General features: G+C 36.8%; 1 pseudogene; it reads left to right on the plus strand.

Annotated features, from left to right (window-relative positions):
* Positions 1-1,956: 1,956 nt before the first annotated feature.
* LOC123834522 (small nuclear ribonucleoprotein G-like) lies at positions 1,957-2,177 on the plus strand (annotated as a pseudogene).
* Positions 2,178-14,652: the final 12,475 nt, after the last annotated feature.

Here is a 14,652-nt window from a genome sequence, read left to right on the forward strand (position 1 = left end):
TAACTGAGTAAGTTACTAAGTTCTCCACATGAAATTGCTATAGTGTAACAAAATCACAGTGTATATCCCACAAACAGTAGACAAACAGGGAACATGAATATTTAGGTTCAGTTTATGCCAGGTATTAACAAGAGTAATGCTTTGGGAGGTTTAGTGTGTGTCTTTTAGAGTTACCTAGCTTACTTTTTAGTCTAGTCATTGAGAATTTTTTTTTATTTTTCTTTGATGCAGGTATAAATAATTGGTGATAGCTCAAAATCATGCCCTGTAAAAATCACCTAAATCTAAACCCTGAAGTTTTATTCTCCCTTAAAGTCCACTTAAAACACTTTAGTAAATTTCCTTTTCTCCTAAATGCAGCTCATTGCTCTGAACACATTTATAACTTGTCAACATTGCACTTATTTTTTCCTACTCATGTTTTATCCTCCTAAAAGTAAGGATTTTACTGAGTAACCTTTAGAGTGATACAAAATTGAATTCACACTGACATTCCCATAAAGGTTCTCCTGGTCTTTACTGTGCCATGGCAAATGTTTATGAGACTATTGACTGGAGTTACTAGTTCAATGTGTGTTCAAAGTTTAAATACCTCACAAAGCATCAGATCTGTATCCTCTCACCAGTATAGCAGTTGTGCCTGGGAACCCAGCAGTAACCTGACCCAGATAGAGTCTGTATCATAAAGGCAAAAGAAAACAAACCACTTAAGTCAGCAGTATAGCAGAAATCAAGGTAATGTTGCATATGCTTTTGAACACCTAGTGAGGCAAGATACCAAAAGCAAGCATGAATATAAAACCAGTGTAAAACTGGTTTCACCAACCCAGACAATTTATTTAATCATGCTGCATAAGAAGAAAGATTACTTGCTATTCTGTGTACAACTGTCATTGCTATAGATTAGAATGACTAGGTTTAGACAAGTTGCTGAAGGGATAGACATAAAATAATCAAGTTTTAATAGCATTTCTATTTTAGAAGGTATTCATGAAAGATACAATCACTTTTGAGAACATCACTTTGAGTAGCTAGGCTTCAGGAATCCCTAAAAAAATTTCATTTTTTAAAAAGTTTTTATTTTAATTCCAGTTAGTGAACATATCATGTTATATTAGTTTCAGGTGTACAATATAGTTATTCAATACTTCCATACACCACCCAGGGCTCATCAAAAATGCCGTCACCTATCTCACCCATCCCCCCATCTACCTTCCCTCCAGTAACCATCAGTTTGTTCTCTTAAGAGTCTGTTTCTTGGTTTGTCTCTATCTTTTTGTTTTTTTCCCTTTGTTCATTTGTTTTGTTTTGTAAATTCCACATATGAGTGAAATCATGTCTTTCTCTGACAGACTTACTTCACTTACCATTATACTCTCTAGCTCCATCCATGTCATTGCAAATGGCAAGATTTCATTCTTTTTTATGGCTGAATAATATTACATTGTATATATATGCCACATCTTCTTTATCCATTCATCAATTGATGGAAAAATTCATTTTTAACAGAAATGAAATAGAAGAGAGTGAGTATAAAATAAAGTATGTATGCAATATAATAAAACTTTATGTGTGTGTGTGTAACAATACATTATTCTTGCCAAATTTTTGCCATCTACCTAAAGGATGTGAAAGAACTAAAGATATCATGCTTGGTAGGATTTACATTATAAATGCTAGAGACCAAATTCCATTTATTGGGTTGGAATACCCTGTTCAGATGTAATTGAAAAAATTTATCTGCCTAGTATCTTTCAAGGGACTAGCAGTATGTTGATTATACCAGCTGAGTCATACTTCTTGTGACAATGAGAGATGACTTAGCATGACAGCCATCACAAGCACATTTCAATTTTTACTTCTTTTTGAAACTTGATACCCAGGGGCCTCCCGAAGGAGCATGATGATGGCACGAATTCTGTTTGGAGGCATCTTTGAGCTCACTCAGTAGACACCATGAGCAAAGCTCACACAACCAAGTTGAAAAAACTTCTGGACAAGAAATTATCAATGAAATTAAATGGTGGCAGACATGTCCAAGGAATATTGCAGGGGTTCAATCCCTTTATGAATCTTGTGATAGATGAATGTGTGGAGATGGCAACTAGTGGGCAACAGAGCAATATTGGAATGGTGGTAATACAAAAAATAGTATCATGTTAGAAGCCTTGGAATGAGTATAAACAATGGGTGTGTTCACTGGAAGAAATCAACTGTTTCCACATGTCCCCTTTTCATAGCACCTGTTTTACTTCAATATAAAAATCTGGTCATGTGCATTTTTATATTGAACTTTTTTGTTAAATAACTTTTGTAATAGTCAAAAAAAAAAAAAAAAAAAAAGACTCGGCACCAAGAAGTGGAGCTTATAAATTGAAGTGTAGAGACAGCTTAAATTATTAATTATTAATTATTCTAAAGGAAAAAACTGGATATTTTATAATATAGAGTACAAATGAGGAGAATATAGGTTTTTGAAGGTTATGTTAAATTTGCAATTTTTTAAAAAGTAAAAACATATCCAGACTGATTTTATCTGGTTCTTGTTAAACCCATTGTTCCACAAGAAGAGTTTAACAGAAAACTGAATTTCAGGGAGGTATGGAGGTTTATAGTTAAGGAAAGACACAGATTTAGATTATTGGCTCCTAGACCAATTTTATCAAGAGAATTTCAGCACATGCTCGTGTAATTAATGGATTTACCAGCACCTCATGACCAAGAATTGGCTGGCCTAGTACAATGGCTTATTGAAGATTCAAGTGTGACATTAGTTGGGAGACTATATCAAAAGGATGGGGATCTTCCTTAGGATACATTTTATGCTTTGAATTAGAGACCATTATATGATACTTTCACCCCATAGTCAGAATACAGGAATCAGGAAATCAAGGAGTGGTAATGGGAGTGGCTTCTCTCATTATCATCCTTAGTAAATTACTCAAAGAACTTTTGCTCTTTATATGGCAAATTTGAGCTCCACTTGTGAAATGGACTTAGTCCTCAAGAAGGGTATGTTTCCTCTATGGTCAGGCAACACTGGTACTATTGAATTGGAAAACAATCTTGCCACCTGGCAATTTTGGGTACCATATCCACCAAAATAACAGGCAAAAAGTTTACTCTAATGGCTGAAGTGATTGACATTGATTATCGATAGATATTTTGCTTCCACACAGTAGGAACACAGAGGAGTCAATACATTTAAGAGAATAGACTTTTAATACTTCTCTGCACAATAGTAAAGATAATTAAGAAAAACTAGAGAAGCCAAAGAAAGGAAAACTATTGAGGACTCAAGTCCTTCAGAAATGAAGAGCTTGAATCATCAGACCTGATTAAAGAACACTAACCATGTTCTGGCTGAAAACACATAAAATATGGAATTGGTAGCAGAAGAACAGATTTGCCGATATAAAATGTAGCATCATGATCAATTACAGAAGTGAGTGCTGTGGTAGTTTTTTGTATCTATATATTTTTTGCTTATTGTGTGTATATATTTCTTTCTACACATGCCATCTATTTTCATCTCTCCCTTCCCTCTTATTACTTTATATAAAGTTATTGGAGGTTAGCCTTACATTTTTTCTTTAGGTAACAAATATTCAGTGAAATGGTGACTGGATTTGAATAGTATCTAATATAGCTAGTGATGGGATACAATGACAATTGGACTTTGTGTCCCCTCATTTGGGGGGAAGATGAGAACTTCATCCCTTGTGCAAAGACTAATTACATCTTGTTAAGTGAAACATGAAATTGTTTTTGTTGTTTTATGGAAATTCAAACATTTGTATAAAGGTATGTAGGGAATGTGAATTGCTGTCAATGCAGAATGTGAGAGTTTTCAATATACTGACTATTAGCTGCAGATCAACCCTTTCTTCACTTGCGCTGTTATACTAGATTTAGAGATTGTTCTTTGGCCACATGATGTTGATATTAACCTTTGTCTAGAAAGAGATTGCAGAACTAGGTCAGCACGAAGGGGTTGAGCTATTTTGTCTGGAAAAGCTATGGATTGGAATGTGGAATGTGAAATGTTGTAGTGTTAACCTCAGAGGCCCCAATGAACCAGATGGAGTCCAAACACTTGAGTGGGTTTCTCTGCCATTCAGTGGGCTACTGTTGTAGACCAACCACAGCTCAAACACTTTGCAAGTTTCTCCATCACCTGAAGGGCTGGCCCACACGCTTCAGTTTACTTATCACAATCTGAGTGTTCCTTTCCCCTACTTTCTCTAAAGAGGTGTTAATCCCAGACTATGAGCCTGTCCCCTACCATAAGTTTCTAAGTTTCTAAGAAAAGTCTTATTTCCTTCTCCTCAGCCCTAGAGGGAGGAAGGGATTTATACATTTGTTATTACTGTACTCCTTTGATATCTTCTACTTCTGCACATCTTATTTAGTAATCGCCTTTTACTAGTTAATAGTTCTCAATGTTAAATTCCCCATGTTCATAATATTGATATAATTTCTATCTTCTGATGTGACCCAGACTAATACAATCATAGTTCTTGTTGTGCCTCTATTTTCTATTTCTCCTGACACTCTGTTGCTTTTCTTCAGCCTATTTCTATTATCCCATTCCAATTATTGTCCTTAAGATAAAATTTAAAACTTGAGCAGTAATAATATTTACTGGATTGTGTTCTTTAACTTTTAAAGCAAGAGAAATTGTGGCATTTTTTTTCCTCTAAGGAAAAGTGGTATTTTAAAAAATGTTAGCTACATTCATTTTCTTTTTTTAAAAATTTTATTATGTTATGTTAGTCAGCATACAATACATCATTAGTTTTTGATGTGGTGATCAACGATCCATTGTTTTCATATAACACCCAGTGCTCCATGCAATACGTGCCCTCCTTAAGATCCATCACCGGGCTAACAATCCCCCCCTCCCCCCTCCCCTCTAAAACCCTGTTTGTTTCTCAGAGTCCATAGTCTCTCATGGTTCATCTCTCCCTCCGATTTCCCCCTGTTCATTTTTCCCTTCCTTCTCCTAATGTCCTCCATGCTATTCCTTATGTTCCACAAATAAGGGAAACCATATGATAATTGACTTTCTCTGCTTGACTTATTTCACTTAGCATAATCTCCTCCAGTCCCATCCATGTTGATGTAAAAGTTGGGTATTCATCCTTTCTGATGGCTGAGTAATATTCCATTGTATATATGGACCACATCTTCTTTATCCATTCATCTGTTGAAGGGCATCTCGGCTCTTTCCACAGTTTGGCTATTGCAGACATTGCTGCTATGAACATTGGGGTGCATATGGCCCTTCTTTTCACTACATCTGTGTCTTTGGGGCAAATACCTGGGAGTGCAATTGCTGGGTCATAGGGTAGCTCTATTTTTAATTTTTTGAGGAAACTCCACACTGTTTTCCAAAGTGGCTGTACCAACTTGCATTCCCACCAACAGTGTAAGAGGGCTACCCTTTCTCCACAACCTCTCCACCATTTGTTGTTTCTTTCCCTGTCCATTTTTGCCATTCTAACTGGTGTAAGGTGGTATTTCAATGTGGTTTTGATTTGAATTTCCCTGATGGCTAATGATGATGAACATTTTTTCATGTGTCTGTTAGCCATTTGTATGTCTTCTTCAGAGAAGTGTCTTTTCATGTCTTCTGCCCATTTTTGAGTTGCTTATTTGTTTTTTGGGTGTTGAGTTTGAGAAGTTCTTTATAGATCTTGGATACCAGCCCTTTATCTGTAGTGTCATTTGCAAATATCTTCTCCCATTCTGTGGGTTGCCTCTTTGTTTTGTTGACTGTTTCCTTTGCTGTGCAGAAGCTTTTTATCTTGATGAAGTCCCAAAAGTTCATTTTTGCTTTTGTTTCACTAGCTTTTGGAGATGTATCTTGAAAGAAGTTGCTGTGGGCGATGTCAAAGAGGTTACTGCCTATGTTCTCCTTTAGGATTTTGATGGATTCCTGTCTCACATTGAGGTCTTTCATCCATTTTGAGTTTATCTTTGTGAATGGTGTTAGAGAATGGTCGAGTTTTATTCTTCTGCATGTGGCTGTCCAATTTTCCCAGCACCATTTATTGAAGAGATTGTCTTTTTTCCATTGCATGTCTTTTCCTGCTTTGTCAAAGATTATTTGACCATAGGGTTGAGGGTCCATATCTGGGTTCTCTATTCTGTTCCATTGGTCTATATATCTGGTTTTGTGCTAGTACCATGCTGTCTTGGTGGTCACAGCTTTGTAATAGAGCTTGAAATTGGGCAACGTGATGCCCCCAGCTTTGTTTTTCTTTTTCAACATTTCCTTGGCGATTCGGGGTCTTTTCTGATGCCATACAAATTTTAGGATTGTTTGTTCCAGCACTTTGAAAAATGTCATTGGAATTTTGATCGGGATGGCATTGAAGGTATAGATTGCTCTGGGTAGCATAGACATTTTAACAATGTTTATTCTTCCAATCCATGAGCATGGAATATTTTTCCATCTTTTTGTGTCTTCTTCAATTTCTTTCATGAGTGTTCTGTAGTTCCTAGAGTATAGATCCTTTACCTCTTTGGTTAGGTTTATTCTGAGGTATCTTATGGTTTTTGGTGCTATTGTAAGTGGAATCATTTCTCTAATTTCTCTTTCTACAGTTGTGTTGTTAGTGTATAAGAAAGCAACTGATTTCTGTGCATTGATTTTGTATCCTGCCACATTAATGAATTGCTGGATGAGTTCTAGTAATTTGGGGGTGGAGTCTTTCAGTTTTCCACATAAAGTATCATGTCGTCTGCGAAAAGAGAGAGTTTGACTTCTTCTTTGCCAATTTGAATACCTTTATTTCTTTTTGTTGTCTGATTGCTGTTGCTAGGACTTCTAATACTATGTTGAACAAGAGTGGCAAGAGTGGGCATCCTTGACATGGTCCTGATCTTAAGGGAAAGACTCTCAGCTTTTCCCCATTGAGGATGATATTCGCTGTGGGTTTTTCACAGATGGATTTAATGAACTTGAGGAATGTTCCCCCTATCCCTATACTCTGAAGAGTTTTAATCAGGAAAGGATGTTGTATTTTGTCAAATGCTTTTTCTGCATCAATTGAGAGGACCATATGGTTCTTCTCCCTCCTCTTATTAATGTGTTCTATCGCATTGATTGATTTGCGAATGTTGAACAACACTTGCATCCTGGGGATAAATCCCACTTGGTCGTAGTGGCTGATCTTTTTAATGTATTGTTGGATCCTATTAGCTAGGATTTTGTTGAGGATTTTGGAATCCATATTCATCAGGGATATTGGTCTGAAATTCTCCTTTTTGATGGGGTTGTTGCCTGGTTTGGGCATTAAGGTAATGCTGGCCTCATAGAATGAGTTTGGAAGTTTTCCTTCTGTTTCTATATTTTGAAACAGCTTCAGGAGAATAGGTATTATTTCTTCTTTGACTGTTTGGTAGAATTCCCCAGGGAATCCATCAGGCCCTGGACTCTTGTTTTTTGGGAGGTTTTTGATCACTGCTTCAATCTCTTTCTGGTTATTGGCCTATTCAGGTTGTCAATTTCTTCCTGTTTCAGTCTTGGCAGCTTATAGGTTTCCAGGAAGGCCTCATTTCATCCAGATTTCTCAGTTTATTGGCATATAGTTGTTGATAATAATTTCTAATAATTGTTTCTATTTCCTTGGTGTTAGTCGTGATCTCTCCCCTTTCATTCATAATTTTATTAATTTGGGTCCTTTCTCTTTTCTTTTGGATAACTCTGGCCAGTGTTTTATCGATCTTATTAATTCTTTCAAAGAACCAACTTCTAGTTTCATTGATTTGATCTACTGTGTTTCTTGTTTCTAATTCATTGATCTCTGTTCTAATTTTAATTATTTCTCTTCTAATGCATGGCTTAGGCATTGCTTTTTCTCTAGTTCTTTAAGGTTTAGAGTTAGTTAGTGAATTTGGGATTTTTCTATTTTTTTGAGTGAGGCTTGGATGGCTATGTATTTCCCCCTTAGGACCACCTTTGTAGTATCCCATAGGTTTTGGACCGATGTGTTTTCATTCTCATTGATTTCTATGAATTGTTTAAGTTCTTCTTTGATTTCCTGGTTGACCCAAACATTCTTGAGCAGAGTGGTCTTTAGCTTCCAAGTATTTGAATTTCTGCCAAATATTTTCTTGTGATTGAGTTCCAGTTTTAAAGCACTGTGGTCTGAGAATATGCAGGAAATAATCTCAATCTTTTGGTATTGGTTGAGACCTGATTTGTGACCCTGTATGTGGTCTATTCTGGAAAAAGTTCCATGTGTGCTTGAGAAGAATGAGTATTCTGTTGTTTTAGGGTGGAATGTTTGGTATATATATATATATATATGAGGTCCATCTGGTCCAGTGTATCATTCAAAGCTCTGTTCCCTTGTTGATTTTCTGCTTCGATGATCTGTCCATTGCTGAGAGTGGAGTATTGAGGTCTCCTACAATTAATATATTATTATCAATATGACTCTTTATTTTGGTTAACAGTTGGCTTATGTAGATGGTTGCTCCCATGTTGGGGACATAAATACTTACAATTGTTAGATCTTCTTGTTGGATAGACCCTTTAAGAATGATAGAGTGTCCTTCTGTGTCTCTAATTACAGACTTTAGTTTAAAGTCTAATTTGTCTGATATAAGAATTGCTACCCCAATTTTCTTTTGAGGTCCATTGTCATGGAAGATGGATCTCTATCCCTTCACTTTCAGTCTGGATGTATCTTTAGGTTCAAAATGAGTCTTTTATAGACAGCATAAGGATGGGTCCTGTCTTTTTATCCATACTTCAACCCTGTGCCATTTTATGGGAGCATTTAGGCCATTCACGTTGAGAGTGATTATTGAAAGATAGGAATTAATTATCATCATGTTGCCTGTGAAGACATTGTAAATTTCTGTTGTATATCACTCTTGGGGTCTTTCTCTTTTTATAGAACACCCCCTTAATATTTCTTGCAGGGCCGGCTTAGTGGTCACATATTCTTTCAGTTTCTGCCTGTCTTGGAAGCTCTGCATCTCTCCATCCATTCTAAATGAGAGCCTTGCCAGATAAAGTATTCTTGGCTGCATGTTCTTCTCATTTAGTACCCTGAATATTTCTTGCCAGCCCTTTCTGGCTTGCCAGGTCTCTGTGGATAGGTCTGACATTATTCTGATGTTCCTCCTTCTGTACATAAGGAATCTCTTCCCCCTAACTGCCCTTAAGATGGTTTCCTTGGTTCTAAGATTTGCAAGTTTTACTATTACATGCCGGGCTGTTGGCCTGTTTTCCTTGATCTTGTGACGGGTCCTCTCTGCCTCTAGGATGTGAATGTTTATTTAATTCCCCAGATTAGGGAAGTTCTCAGCTACAATTTGCTCAAAACATCTTCTAGTTCTCTCTCTTTCTCCACTCCCTCCGGGATTCCAATTATTCTGACATTGGCATGCTTCATGGTGTCACTTATTTCTCTGATTCTATTTTCATGGATTCTGAGTTGTTTTTCCCTGGCCTCCTCTTTTCCCTTTTTATCTATTATATTGTCTTTCAGGTCGCTTATTCGTTCTTCTGCCTCACTTACCCTAGCTGTTAGATTATCTAGATTGGATTGGATCTCACTGATAGCATTTTTAAGTTCTGCCAACTCAGCTTTCATTTCTGCCCTTAGACACTCTATGTTGCCATTAATTGATTTCTCCATTCTAGCTATTGTCTTCACAATTGCTAGCCTGAATTCCATCTCCGACATCTTGGTTATATCTGCATCCATTTGTAAATCTGCAGCATAAGTCATATTCTCTGAGTCTTTTCTATTTTGGGGGTTCATCCTCCTAGTCATTCTGTTGATGGGTGGCTGAGGGAATGTATAGAGTCCAAATTATTGACCAGAACCCAAGCAAGATGCACCTGTTTTCTTGGGACCTTAGGGTTGCTGGCCTCTTGTTTTCCCAGCCTGTCTTCTGTGGGAGGGGCCTGCCATGCTGTTACTCAGGCAACCCTGTTTGGGCGGAGTTGCCCTGCCCACCTGTGGCTGGGGATGGGCTCAGTGGGAATCAGTTTTTTGGGTTTTGTTCTCTGGCGGCTTTCCCTGGTGGCTTCCCACGTCTCTTCTGAGAGTCAGAGCAGAAGAGACCATTTCCAACCCTCTGCCTCAGAGCCTAGAGATCGCAGTCTGTTCTTCAGTGAGCTCTCCAGGCCACACTGTCTCCATTTTTGTCTGTGCTGCTATAAACTGCAGCGTCCTGGGTTGTGTGCCCCTCTGCAGCACTCCTAGTCCTGCCTCCAGGTTGGGGCATGTCTCTGCCCTTTGTGTTTCTAAAACAGCCAACGGCTCCCAGTTCTCAAGTGTGACCCTGCTGCTCCAGGTTTCCGTCCCAGGGCCTGCCCTAAATTCCTTTCCCTGCTGCTACCGGTCTGCGAGTCTGTGCCCGGCCCCAGCGAGCAAGGCTGTTGCTCACCACCAGTGTAGGATCCCCACATCCAGTCTCCCTCCCGCTACTGTTTATCCTCCGATATCTACCCCTGGAATCACGGCTTCCTGCTTCGTACCTCGAAACCAACCATCTGCGATATTCTGTTTGTAGAGATCCAGATCTTCTTACATCTCAGCCTGATTTCGTGGGTGCTCAGAATGGGCTGGTAGATATCCAGCTCAATTCCAGGGACCAGTTGAAATAGGGTTCCCTACTCCTCCGCCATCTTTTCTTCTCCCTCTATATCCATATTCTTATGCTAAGGGAACCTTTGGCTATTAAGGTCTTGAGCTAGTATAAAAGTCCAGATTCAAAGCACTAGCATATCCTTCATATCTAACCACCATCTCTCCAACTCCAGATGAATTTCACCAGGTATCTTCCATACAGATAAGACATATAAATGAATCACCATCAGAGTATGAATCTATTAATATGCTATTATAAAATAAATTTTAGCTCAGTGTGATAAATTGTTATGGGTAAAAGCTGAGGAAAAAATAAATACTACACTATAAATACAATGTAGAATAGGAGGTAAAGCAGGAGGACATTACCTGGTAATGTGAGTCTTACTATTGACATCATGTTCAGCCCATAGAAGAGACCCAAATAACAACCCTAACCCATAAATGTAGTCAGAATCTAAAGCCAGAGGACAAAACTGTCATTGAGTAATTACTAGTTACTTCACATTCATTGTCTAGATATAAAATTTAGTTTTGGCCCATACTTCTTTTCTCTATTTATTACCACCATCACTCAAAATGTTTAGTCTATCTAAAAATGTCAGTATTTCACAATGGAATGATCAAAGCAGAAATATATGCTATATTATAGGAAAGAACCTCCTAAGTATGTGAAAGAGAATTTTACTTTCATTGTTGTTTCCATTGAAGGGATAAGATAAAGAATTAAGCAAAAATGCATGGAGCTCTCAAGTGGAGGGGACATTGCTAATACTGATTTTAACCAATGAAGCTGCCTTTTAATTTGGAATGGTAGTCAGGCATTACATTAAGATACAGTAAGTAGGAAGCATTCTTAAATCAATTTGACAAGTATCAAAGTTTATTAATATTTTAACCACAATAAATGTGATAAGTCCCTTTTCTCCCTTTATCAAACTAATTAATTTTTAGATTACTCTTTAGATCTCAAGATGAAGATATTTAATTCCCTTTAGATGCAACCAGATGAAGACCTGTGGAACAGTTGGGGGGCACAACCTGGAATGGAGCCTTATGGAGACATATTTGTCATTAAATCTCTACAAATCACATTTTACCACTTCATGTGGTGCACACCTGTCACTGCTTGATTATGTACTTTGCTGCCACAGAAGAGACTCCATAGCCCTGAAAATGCCTATTTTGTTGTCTTTACAGTGTGCCTTAAAACAATAACAAAATAAGGGGATTGGGGTATCATAGGGAGATTATGTCCACAGGAGGTACATAAGATACTTTAACAAGACCTCTTCCTGCCAAAATTCCTATGTTTTATATTCTAGCCCTATGCTCCTCAGGGGTGAAAATGGGAGTTTGCCATTTAAGATTGATTTTCTTAGTTTCTTATGATATAAACACACCTGTTCAAAATAACTTTGTGTTGATAAAGAAAATTTCTTCTAAGTGTTTCTTCTCATAAGCCCTGTATTTTGCCTAGAACAGGAGTTGGTCCTTTGATAACTGATTCTCAAAACAGCAAGTTGTTCAAGGGGTAGAATTTGCAATATTTTATAAACATATAGTCTCGGGGCACCTGGCTGGCTCAGTCAGTTAAGTGTCTGCCTTCAGCTCAGGTTATGATCCCAGGGTCCTGAAAACATATAGTCTTAACATACTAATTTAAAATTGAATTTCTGAAAGATCCCACCCATGCTTTTATGGCTTTTATGTTTTAAGGAGATGGCTTTTATATTTTAAGGAGAATCTGAACTCTAAAAATTAAACATTGTATCTATGCATATTTTATGTTACTCATTGTATCTTGTAAATGTAAATAATGGGATTCTTTGTCTACTTTTACTGTATTTTAGGTCGGTGCAACAGTAAATCCTCAATTTATTATCCATGGGAGTAAAAATTGACACTATATAGCAAACTAGGTCCATAGTCTCTGTGAAGTTTTCACAGTATTAAAATAAACAGAGTAATGACTTTGCAATCCTAAAATGTAAAAACAATAGAAAATTAAAAGAAATACAACACATTTTTTTCAGTTTGAGACACATAAAAATGTCTAAAAATGCAAGTTATATAAATAACTATAAAAATTTTTAATTTCAAATAAAATTCACAAATAAGAGGTCATGAGGCAGTTCAGTATCAAAATGTAATTTGAATATGTTCTATTTCAGTTTGGAGAAGAGACAGATCAATTGAAATAGAGTCAAAAGGTACAAGGAGATCTTGGAGAATTGAAAACTCAGTCTCTCTTTATGGTTTCAAGATCTCTAATGTCTGCTGATTTCTGCTCTTCAGTCTTCTGTGTGTCTGTCTCATTTTTGTTTTTCTTCTACAGATAAACTCTCTTGGTCCTTCTTGCCCATGGTTTAATTTGTGGCCCCTGCCCATTCCCCATATCAAATGGTAGCCTTTGTCCTTGATTCTTCACCAACTGCAAGCTCTCTCAGTTAATTAATGTACTTTCTCTTTACCTAAATTAAGAACTCCTAGAAAATAGAATCTCACTGGTCCAGTTTGGAGAACTAGGATATAGCAAATTTCACATTGCTCTTTTAGACCATGGCATATATTTTTAAGTGGAAATCAACAGTGAAGAAATAATAACAATGTAATAAAATATTGAAGTTCAGTAAGATATGGGCAGATTAATGGGGTAGATTTGTGACAGCTAAACTTTGTTTAGTAGAAGGTGAAAACAACCTTTTTTTTTTTACTCTTGTAAATGAGCTCTTATTCATTGCTGCCAGATAGATTTCCTTTCTCACAATTGACCCAACATTCCACATTTAATTCTGTTTTCATGCGATTTCTTTCTATGTGTCATACCTCTTTCTGGAAGCTACTCTAATGAATTTACCAAATGTTTTAGTATGTCTATGATAATTAATTAGCATTTTAATATGCCATTTAATTTTCTAATTGTGTCACACATATTTACTACTTACCATATATTCATATGTGTGTACCTGGTCACACCTACACAATTATAGAATCTCGAAGTTTTAATGTTTCTCATACTTATTTCTCAAAAACCATAGCCACATTATGAAATTCTGTAATTAGAGCCTAATGCTAGTCTCTTGTGGCAAGAGGTCAAATACTATTCTTCAAAATCCCAGAGGAAGTTTAGGGCTGAAACTATAGCTGTGGTTCAATAAAAAATTGTGGTCAAATTATAGGAAGGTACTACATATGCTGGTCCCAGAATGGTTTCAGAGTATTTACTTCCATACCTTTGTTGATAAAACACATGAAAGATTAGAACCAAAAACACCTATGATTTATTGAGGGCTCACTTATAAAAATAAACTGATGATGGATGAAAAGCAAACTTCTAACTGAAAATTCAACTTTAAATTTTACTTACCTGGGTTGAATCATCTTAATTTCAGACATGCAAAATGTAAATTAATCTGAGGTTAAGTTCTTCACTATCTGTTTTTTTCAAAAGGAAATGCAGTAATCAGAGATCTTCTCATTTGTAACCATTAGACCTCACAAAATCTGGTTGAGTTGCAAAGAAAATAAGGAAAAGACACAAAAGGAGAATATTTTTATTATAACTTATATAATTTGAGAAATTAAGTAGACTGTGAATGATTAGAAAGCAAATAGAGGGCGCCTGGGTGGCTCAGTTGGTTAAGCGACTGCCTTCGGCTCAGGTCATGATCCTGGAGTCCCTGGATCGAGTCCCGCATCGGGCTCCCTGCTCGGCGGGGAGTCTGCTTCTCCCTCTGACCCTCCCAACCCTCCCCCCTCTCATGTGCTCTCTCTCTCAGTCTCTTTCTCTCAAATAAATAAATAAAATCTTAAAAAAAAAAAAAAAGAAAGCAAATAGATTTTTCTAAGTAAAAGAATAGACTAACAAATATTTAACTATTCTCTTGTGATGCAATTCAGGAACTAGTATAACAAAAATTTGAAAAATTTTAAAGAAGTGAAATGCAGATTTTATCCATTTTATTAGATTATAATTGCTCAAGTGATAGGTAAATAAATACAAAAGCAATAAATATTGTTATATTAC

The sequence above is a fragment of the Mirounga angustirostris genome, unplaced genomic scaffold (assembly GCF_029215605.1).
Source record: "Mirounga angustirostris isolate CCGP_5_RB_7025 unplaced genomic scaffold, mMirAng1.0.hap1 SCAF_1, whole genome shotgun sequence".
NCBI lineage: Eukaryota > Metazoa > Chordata > Mammalia > Carnivora > Phocidae > Mirounga > Mirounga angustirostris.